General features: G+C 32.1%; 1 long non-coding RNA gene across 1 annotated transcript; it reads left to right on the plus strand.

Annotated features, from left to right (window-relative positions):
* The first annotated feature begins 7,925 nt into the window (after positions 1-7,925).
* On the plus strand, positions 7,926-8,289 carry LOC133827022 (uncharacterized). The gene is made up of 2 exons (XR_009889731.1): positions 7,926-8,011; positions 8,208-8,289. It is a non-coding gene; the product is annotated as an uncharacterized LOC133827022 (long non-coding RNA).
* Positions 8,290-9,229: the final 940 nt, after the last annotated feature.

The following is a 9,229-nucleotide window of genomic DNA, read 5'->3' on the forward strand; positions in this document are numbered from 1 at the left end:
CCTAATTTTTTCATTTGTTTGTTTAATTATTATTTAAGACAATATATTTATCCCAAAATAAATATTAGTTCATTCAAAATTAACTTTAACTTAAAATATCAGTTTTAAATAAATATCTTATTATAAATAAGATAATTATTAATCTCTCTATATATTAATCCAAACATGATTAATATTTATTTGAACATATAGCTTTTTCAAAATAGAAACTATACAGTTAAATAACTAATTAATTCATAATTAATCAATTTCTCATAGCTATCACATAATTATTTCCTTGCCCTGGAAAATTTATTCCCTTACAATTAAGTCATTCTCTTTACAAATCTTTATTTTGACATCCTTACCCTTGACAGTGTAGGACAAAGGTGATTTTGTGACCATGGACCTATAATACGTATCTCCAATAAACCAGACTATTAATTAAACTATTTATTCTAATAATCTTATTTATTAATTCCATGATTGCTCCACTATAAATATGGAATTGCACTCTAAGTATTTATAGAATTATATTTATAGAGTTTTCTTTTGTAGTCCATTGATATAATCAATAAATGTAGTTACATCCTCCATTTATTGGTTTGTTAATTATAGGCGGTTAAGATTACTATTTTACCCTTCTAATTACCTCTTGATCCTTAAGTACCATTAATTCACTATCAAATAATTAATCTATAATCAAATTATAGATTTGAGCTCAATAACTATTCAGTTCCAGAATTAACCTTTAAGGGAACCAATATTCGATCTATTAGGAGAGTATGAATTCCATTATTGTAAATAATGTTCCCAACCATTCATGATATTGAATCTCTAAAACAAAAGTCATTAGCCTCATTATACTATGAAACCTTAATGATTGAATCAAAAGATCCAATAAACACAACACATGGGTTCATGAATTCTCAGGATTTAGATTGATCTACAAATGATTTTCTATTACGATAAGAATTAAATCGTTATGGCAAACAGTAAGTTTATAAAGATAATTAATTTTCATCGGTCATGTCATGTATAATCTCTATTATATACAACATCTTTACTAAGATATCTATCCATATCAGTAATCTGAATCCAAATCACTTGCAACATGTATGCTTAGTAAATCGTACTAGTAACCATTCATTAAAGATTCCTTACTTTAATATGTTACTGACTATTTTATTCATTATATATGATATTAATTCTCTCGTACTAATACAAGATCATATCCTCATAAATGAATATGAATTTTTTTCGATATTCATATAAATTATTCAAATAATAATTATAGCATTCAAATATAATAAAATTGAACTTTGATTTAATCAATAAAATATTTTTACATGCTTTTAGGTCATTAATCCTAACAGTTGTCTAAACAAGCTTGGTGTATAGTATACTAATGAATCCATCTTCTCTCACTGCATAAGTGTTAAAAGCCAGATATTTCCAATGTCAAAGTATTTTGGAATCTAGGGAAGGTAATTACCCATCTTGGATATGGCGAAGTATTCTGTGGGACAGAGACCTACTTATAAAAGGGTTAAGAAGACAAATAGGAAGAGGAATTAACACAAGGGAATTTAACTGTCCATGGATAGCAAGGCCATCAACTTTTTTACCAATTACAAGAGGAACAACTGAGTCAATGACAGTCTCTGAACTCATAGAAGTGCTAGGAATATGGAATAAATAACTAATTAAACAATTTTTTAATTCCCCTGACTCTTAGATTATTCTATCCATACCATTAGTCCTTTTGAACATGTCGACTTGTGGCTTTGGCATTACACAAATGATGGATGCTACTTAGTAAAAAGTGGATACAATTTAGCTATGACAGTTGAAAATTCCTTGCCATCCTTATCAAGTGAAGTTCTTTCGATATGATAGAAATCTTTTTTGGCTATTAAAATTCCACAAAAAATATTACATTTTGGGTGGGGAGGGTTTCATGAGATTTTTCCTACACTAAGAGGATTATATCGTCGTAATATATCTCAACATAGTAATTGCCCTTTGTGTGGTTTTGGGGAAGATTCTGGTATACATGCACTACACCAAATACCCATTTCCATAACACATGAATATAATACTAATAAAAAAGTGTTATGCTAGAGTATTATATTGGGCATGAAAAAAGGGCGGTAATATACACCATCCCGCCACTTAGCCTTTTTTTTTCATTCCTGAGAACTGAAAATTTGTGAGACCCGCCACTTAGCCTTTTTTTTCATTCCTGAGACCAGAAAATTTGTGAGACCCGAGAGACCCTTCGGCCAAATCCTATTTTCGTTTTGCTTCTCCCGGTCGTCGAGCCTGATCGACTCGACTCTTTTCCCTGCCCCCCAGTCTCTTACTTCGTTTCGTTCTTCTTCTGTATCATCGCTTGAATGAAGACACCCGATCAGCCCGACTTTCCCAAATGTCCACCACCGGCCCTTCTCCTTTCCGGATCTGGATTTTTCGCGTCGTTTTAGTCGTCGTGGTCGACGGGGAAGAAAGAAATGAATGAATGTTCTTTTTGGAAAATGTAGAATAATACACCTACCGAGACGAAAGCCAAAGGTGAGTCACCCGAGAGACCTGAAAATTCCTTTCATTCAATTCCTTCAACATTTCTGAGACCCGAGACCTTCAACATATCTCAGGGGCTATCGATTCACTCCTGACCATCTACAAAATAGAATTTGCAACAATGGGTGGCTACCTGACTAATTCCTTTGAGGTGAGTACCTTTAGTTTATGGCGTATTTATAGTTTTTGTTGTCATTGTGATACCTAACTAATTCCCAGCCCCCCTGACCGACCGCCCAGTCAGTAGCCGCCACTGGTCACCAAGCACCAAGTTAAAGTATATGGCGTATTTTTTCTTGTAGTTTCGAAGAAACCAGCCTTCTCTCAGAAATTGTGGAGTCTCTTCTGTTGAGGTAACTGTTATATCTTTTTGTCTTTTGATTTTGTTCTGTTGATGTACTCTAATAGTTAAATGTTATAGTTTTTAGATTTGTTTTCCAGATTAACATTTTAGGATTTTTTTACATGCTTACCAAGTGTTTGTAGATAGTCCCCTGAGGTTGGCTTTATGGAACCCTTCAATTTTTTTATTTAATTTTTGTGAGATTGGGAAATTGGTTTAATTTCCTAATCATTTCAAATTAAGTAACAATTTGATTAGCTACATAATAAAGTAAAATGACATTTATTAATTTAGTCTTAAGTAATTGAAATGGTGTGGTTGCAAGACTCTTGCTGCAAACAATTTTACTGGAGAGTTCCCTGATCTCACTAGGCTCACCAAGTTAAAAGAACTGTAAGTGTCAATCTGTAATGTAACTCCATGACCAAAATGAACAAAGTTTTATGTCACTTGAATCTTGACTCATGTTCTCTCATTGCAGAAGGATCAGTAGTAACTACTTCACAGGAAGGATGCCTAAGTTTGGCAATTTGAAACAGCTTCAGAAGTTGTAAGAGCTGTTGATCTATTTGGTTCTTAAAATTCATGATCTATATTTATGTATGTTGATTTTACATACTACGTCTATATTCTATATAGAGAGGTGGAAGCAAGTGGTTTCGATGGGCCAATTCCTTCTAGTATATCTAACTTGAACAAGCTAGTAGAATTGTAAGTTCGCTTTCATATATTTTCATTTACTTATACAGGTATCCTTAAATTTTTTATATGTACTATATAACTTCATTTTTAATGAGAATTTCTTTGCAGAAGGATTACTGACTTAAATGGGGAGATGAGCTCAGATTTTCTGAACTTGATGAACATGACAAACATACAAAGATTGTAAGCTATTCATAATTTGAAAATTCTAAAAATCTTGAACTGCCCAATATTTGAAAAATATTGAACTTATAGGACCATGTATGAAATTGCAGGGTGCTGAGGAGCTGTAATTTAAGAAGAAATATTTTTAAATATATTCGAAATTTGAACATTCTAGAAATCTTGTAATTCTTCTATTCACTTCTACACGTAAACCTTATTTGCAAATTCTGTTTTTGAACATCAGTTATAGTCTGAAGCACTTAGATTTGTTTACAGTGTAGCTTGTGTGTTTATTTTAGGATTTTCTTATACTAACATCTATTGCATTCGGTTTCAGGTTCTGGGGAGTGGTTTTGAGGTGATTTTTGTTGGAAGAAAAAAGCTTGTTCGTTTTGTTCCAACAGAGTTGAACAAAGACCATTTCATAGTTGGTGAAATGGGTGAAGCTGAGAACAGTTCAGTGCTTAGAAGAACACTCAAGAGTCTTTGTGTTAGTAATGGTTGGTCTTATGGCGTTTTCTGGTGTTTCGACCAAAGGAATCCCAAGTAAGTTTTTTCTTTTTGTTCGTTTTGTCTTTTCTTCTTTACACCACACTCCTTTTGTTCTTTTCTTAATCAATTCTATAACTTTTTTTAAAATTTTAAAAAAAAATTCCCAGTCACATTTGAGATTTGTGTACCCATGGTTTTCTCAAATCAAGCATAGTTCTTTCTTATTTTCTTTTTAAAAGAATAACTCAAGCTGAGAAAATGAAAATGCTTTACATGAGTTTTTTTTTAAATTATTTGGAGAGAAAAATAAAAAATTAATGTTGCTCAAAACCCATATTTTGTTTTTCTTAATCTGCATTTTTCACTCTGAGATCAAGCTTTGTGAAATTTCATTTAACCATTATAATAAGTTAGCATCATTAAGAAGATAATGGATTTGCCATATGTATTTTCTCAATATTAATTTAGCTAACTGTGAATTATGCTCTTTGGAATGGTCTCAGGCTGTGTTCTCTTGAAGATGCCTACTTTGAGGACCCAGTTGGAGCTGTCATTGAAAATATGCTATTAAAAGTCCATGTGCTTGGAGAAGGGTATGCTCCTAAACATTTGTTTTTTTCTTTATAAATGTGTCAAATGCATTAGAGAAAATATTTGTTTCTTTTCTCTAAAAAATAATAAAGTTGATTAGAGGAAAATAGAGGGCTAATGTTTGTTGTTTGTATATGTGTCAATGTAGAATTATTGGTCAAACTTCTTTAAATGGGAAATACCAATGGATTCAAGCTGATGGGCCAAGTGGGGAATGGAATTCTTTCAGATCTACTGAAAATAAACACACATTTCAGGTATTTCTTCTTTCTTTTTCAGTTTTCAGAGTTGAAATCACATACATATGTTGAATTTTTTGAAGTTAGAATTCTTGTTATGTTTGCTTATTTTGTGAATTTTCTTTCACTCTACAAGATGATTCTGAGGTTTGCTATCAGTTTTCCTCTGGAATAAAGGTACAATTTTTTTCTTTTTGAGTACTTTAATTGAGATTAGTATGGTAGAAACTTGTGTTATAAATTTTATGGTTTCTTCTCATATGTTGTCAAAGTTGTTCAATTCTAGCTCACAACTCATAATTATTAACAATCAAACTCACTTTGCAGACCATTGTGGTAGTACCAGTTGAACCACGAGGACTAGTACATTTTGGATCTACTGAGAAGGTTAGATCACTTCTATGAATATTTATGCTTAACCATTCGATTAGTGTTCTGTGATTGAGCTGTTAATTGATTAATGCTCTGCCATTGTTGTTACTGCTGCAGATATCTGAAAGATTGGACTTTGTGGATCAAACAATGAGGCTCTTTCAGGAAACCGAAAATCTTGATGTGTTTAGCACATTGGAAAATGTTAATTCATATGAAAAAGTAGAAACCTATGACATAAATGGATTGTTTGCGTCCTTAATCTCATCCCAAAATTCGAGTAACGAGTTCACTCCAGTTTTTGGTGATGACAATTACAAACAGTTGGGGGAAAACAATTGCTCTGCATTGACCTCTAATCAATGCTCGCCTTCTGTATCTGATATTCATTGCAAAAAATGAAGTTATTAGTCTGTTTTTCTATTTGAGTTCAAATTATATTTTCTGTTTTTGTCATACAGTTATTAGTTAACTCTTGATATATTCTTTCCACTGCCTATGCCGATTTTCATTCGCTGTTACTAGTTTCGAATTCAGGTATGTTAGCAGCGACTTTGGTAACCATCCTCTCTCTCGTCTGATGGGTTCTGTCTTTGGCTGCGTATCCAATCAGAAGTGGAGCATTTCATAGATGTCTCATCCATGTCATCTGATATGATTGCCAGGATGATTTGATACGCTGAACAGACTAAGAACATCTTAAGTAATTTAGTTGCTGCTGTTGACAATTTGTGGTATCTAAAAGATGGAATACATAGTGTAGTCTTGAAAAAACTTTCAGAAAATGGTAAGAGCTATGTGGGTTTTACAGTTTTTTTTTGTATGATACTTCGAGCACTGATCTGTAGACTTATCTCAGTTTTTGGTTCAAAGTTTCGATTTTGAATTTTTCTTCTTTGAATTAAATCTGGTATTAAATCTGTAGACTAATTAGGCTCTTGGGCTTTCATTAAAATTTTCAACCTTTATTTTTAATACTTGTGCTCTGTAACTGTAAATTTTCTATATATAGGGAGCTTTGGAAGACGAACTATCCGCAGCAGAGAGCCAACAAAAACCTTAGACACAGTATTAAGATGAGTACGAATTTGACCTTATTTATTGTTCCTTTATTTATATATATTTATCTTTCTAGTGGCCTTCATTTACAGTGACAAACCTAAATTATTTTTCTTGTTGGTCCCACTTACTAATGTTACTCAAATACTTAATGTTTGATATAAACAACCAAGAAGTTTCCAAACTTATGTTCTCTCATTCATAATTCAAATTGATTCGTGCTTTAAACACAACTGGAAATTTCTAGACTATATACTGTAGATCTATGACTTCATATTTTCAAACAGTGGTTTTGACATTGGTCATGCCATTGCTGTTAATTTTTTGCTAATGCGCTGTCATGGTTCATGCAACTGTTCTCAGTAAAAAATTACACTTGTAATTCATGTTCTGAATTTATTGTCAAAAAGTCTGTTACATAGTGTGATGTAAGATGAACCTTTTAAAAATCTAGATCAAATAAATCATGTGGAAGTTAATACAGTCCATCCGTTGGTTTTAGAAAATGTTATTCCTCTCTTTTGTACATGTGTTTAAGTATTATATATGTATACAAACAATACTTTTTTTTTCTTTCTATACAGCATATGTAAATATGTAAGAATAATTCTTCTTTACATTTTCATTGGATAAATTCTTCTTGGTTGTGTGTTTGGGTTATTAAATTTGAGTATAAGTTTTGGTCTATTAAATTTTATTTTTTCTTGTTAGTGCTTTAAAAGCAAATGAAATTCTGGAAGCATATGAAGGGACACTAGAAGATGATTTTCCTCCTGATAATGAACGTTGTGAACATGGGGAAATGCTTTTGTATAAGGTATTCTAAGTGGTATCTTCTGTATATTGTTTCTTATGTTATATATTAATGTAGATCTTATAGGTGACTAGATGTTTATTATGTTGATTTTTAGGCTTGTTTTTTTATATGGGTTTTAGTTATTGTTAGGTTTTGTAGTTGTCTAGAAGTTTTGTGTGTATTGGAGCTGTTACTGGCTATTTATGTTTCAGGTTTTTCCCCACCTATTCTTGTGGTCTTTTTTTTAGGTTCCCTTGGTTTTCCCCACAGAATTTTTTGCTTGCCTTTCAGGTAAGCTTTTGTTTAAGCGTGTGGATGAGAAGCTTTTATTTTGACCCTCTTTTTGTCTTGAGCTGCATAAGGCCAACTGGTGACTAAATTGTCTAGAAATCTATTATTTTGCTGTTGTTCAGTTGATTTGATATGGTTTTACTAACATCTGAACACTTTTATTTACATTTCTGTTTGGAAATTGTATTTTAAGAAGGGGAAAGAAAAAAAAATAGAATTTCAAGGGATTTCATTTTCTCTTGTTTATTTATTTTTTACATACAAAAAATGACCTTATACACTAAAGAATATTTGTGCTTGTCATTTTTCCCCAGATTTTCAAACATCTTACTACCTTGAGGTGCATACACGGATCCTTGTATTGCTATATGAATTGAGGGCAACTTAATTTTCTTATTGGTATAGCACTTTACAACATCTTTTTCTTAGTTGTAAATCTGATTTTTTTAAACATACTGCTACTTGAAGTATATTTTAAGGAATATTTTATTCATTATTGCAACAGTTTCTCTCGCTCTTTTTCTTGTTGCACTTGTTCATAGTTGTTATGAATGAATGGTTTAAAATATTTATTATACTTACAACTGCATGAAAGCCTTAACGTACATGGTGGGGCTGTATCATTGGGACACCCATTAGGATGCAGTGGAGCTCGTATCTTGGTCACATTGTTAGGGGTAATCTATAAGCTTCCCTTCTCTTGCAATGCATTCCTAGTTTGACATTCTAATATCATTTATATAGTTCTCTGGTTTTGTTTACATGTTTTCTTAATGATCTAAAGTAATAGTTCGTGGTCATATCTAAGCTTATGCTTTCTACATATACTCATGTGAAGTGATCTCGTGTTTGTCATTTATTCTTTTAAATTTCTGTTGAGAGTTTCGGTGTGGAATAAAAGAGACATTGGTAACTATGCTCTCTCTGATATATTTTACTTGGAATTTCTGAAATAAGAATAATGTTGTTGCATGTATTGAAACATAAAAAGAGAAAGTACGGGGTTGGTGTCATATGCAACGGTGGTAGGGGAGCTTCTTCACTTGTTCTTGAGCTCATGTAAGACCTGTAATTGTTTTTGAGCTTATCTTGATTGAATTCTCTTGATCGGCTAGCCAGCTTATAAATAAAGGTAATTGGCTAACCCAATTGTACTCATCACTTGGTTCATTTTCAATAATAAGAATCAATTTCTCATCATGATTCATATCAATAGAATAGCAAAACTTTTTGCTTATTCTTGCATTGTTGAGAGGAAATGATATTATATTATCATGGGTTTAGCTTAGACTACATATATTCAATAAGACCCTATTAATAATCACCATTCTCTGCTATGATTATTTGTGTGTGTGGTGCACAATGTTTTAGTACTGTTGCTAATTGGTATGAAGCCAAGAAGTTCCCAATCATTTCTTCCCATACTTTTGACTCAACTGGCCATCCCTTCAACATTTCCAGGTTGTTATGGAGGGTTGTCCTGTTTTCTGATCTAGTACATGTTTGGTTTTCAGGTTGTACAGTTATTTTAGTTAATGCTATGCTCTCAGACTACAAAATTTGTTTGCTTGCTGTTTTTTTATTTTTCTGGTTTGTTTTCTGATTATTGTCTTGAAT

This window comes from Humulus lupulus, chromosome 1 (genome assembly GCF_963169125.1).
Source record: "Humulus lupulus chromosome 1, drHumLupu1.1, whole genome shotgun sequence".
NCBI lineage: Eukaryota > Viridiplantae > Streptophyta > Magnoliopsida > Rosales > Cannabaceae > Humulus > Humulus lupulus.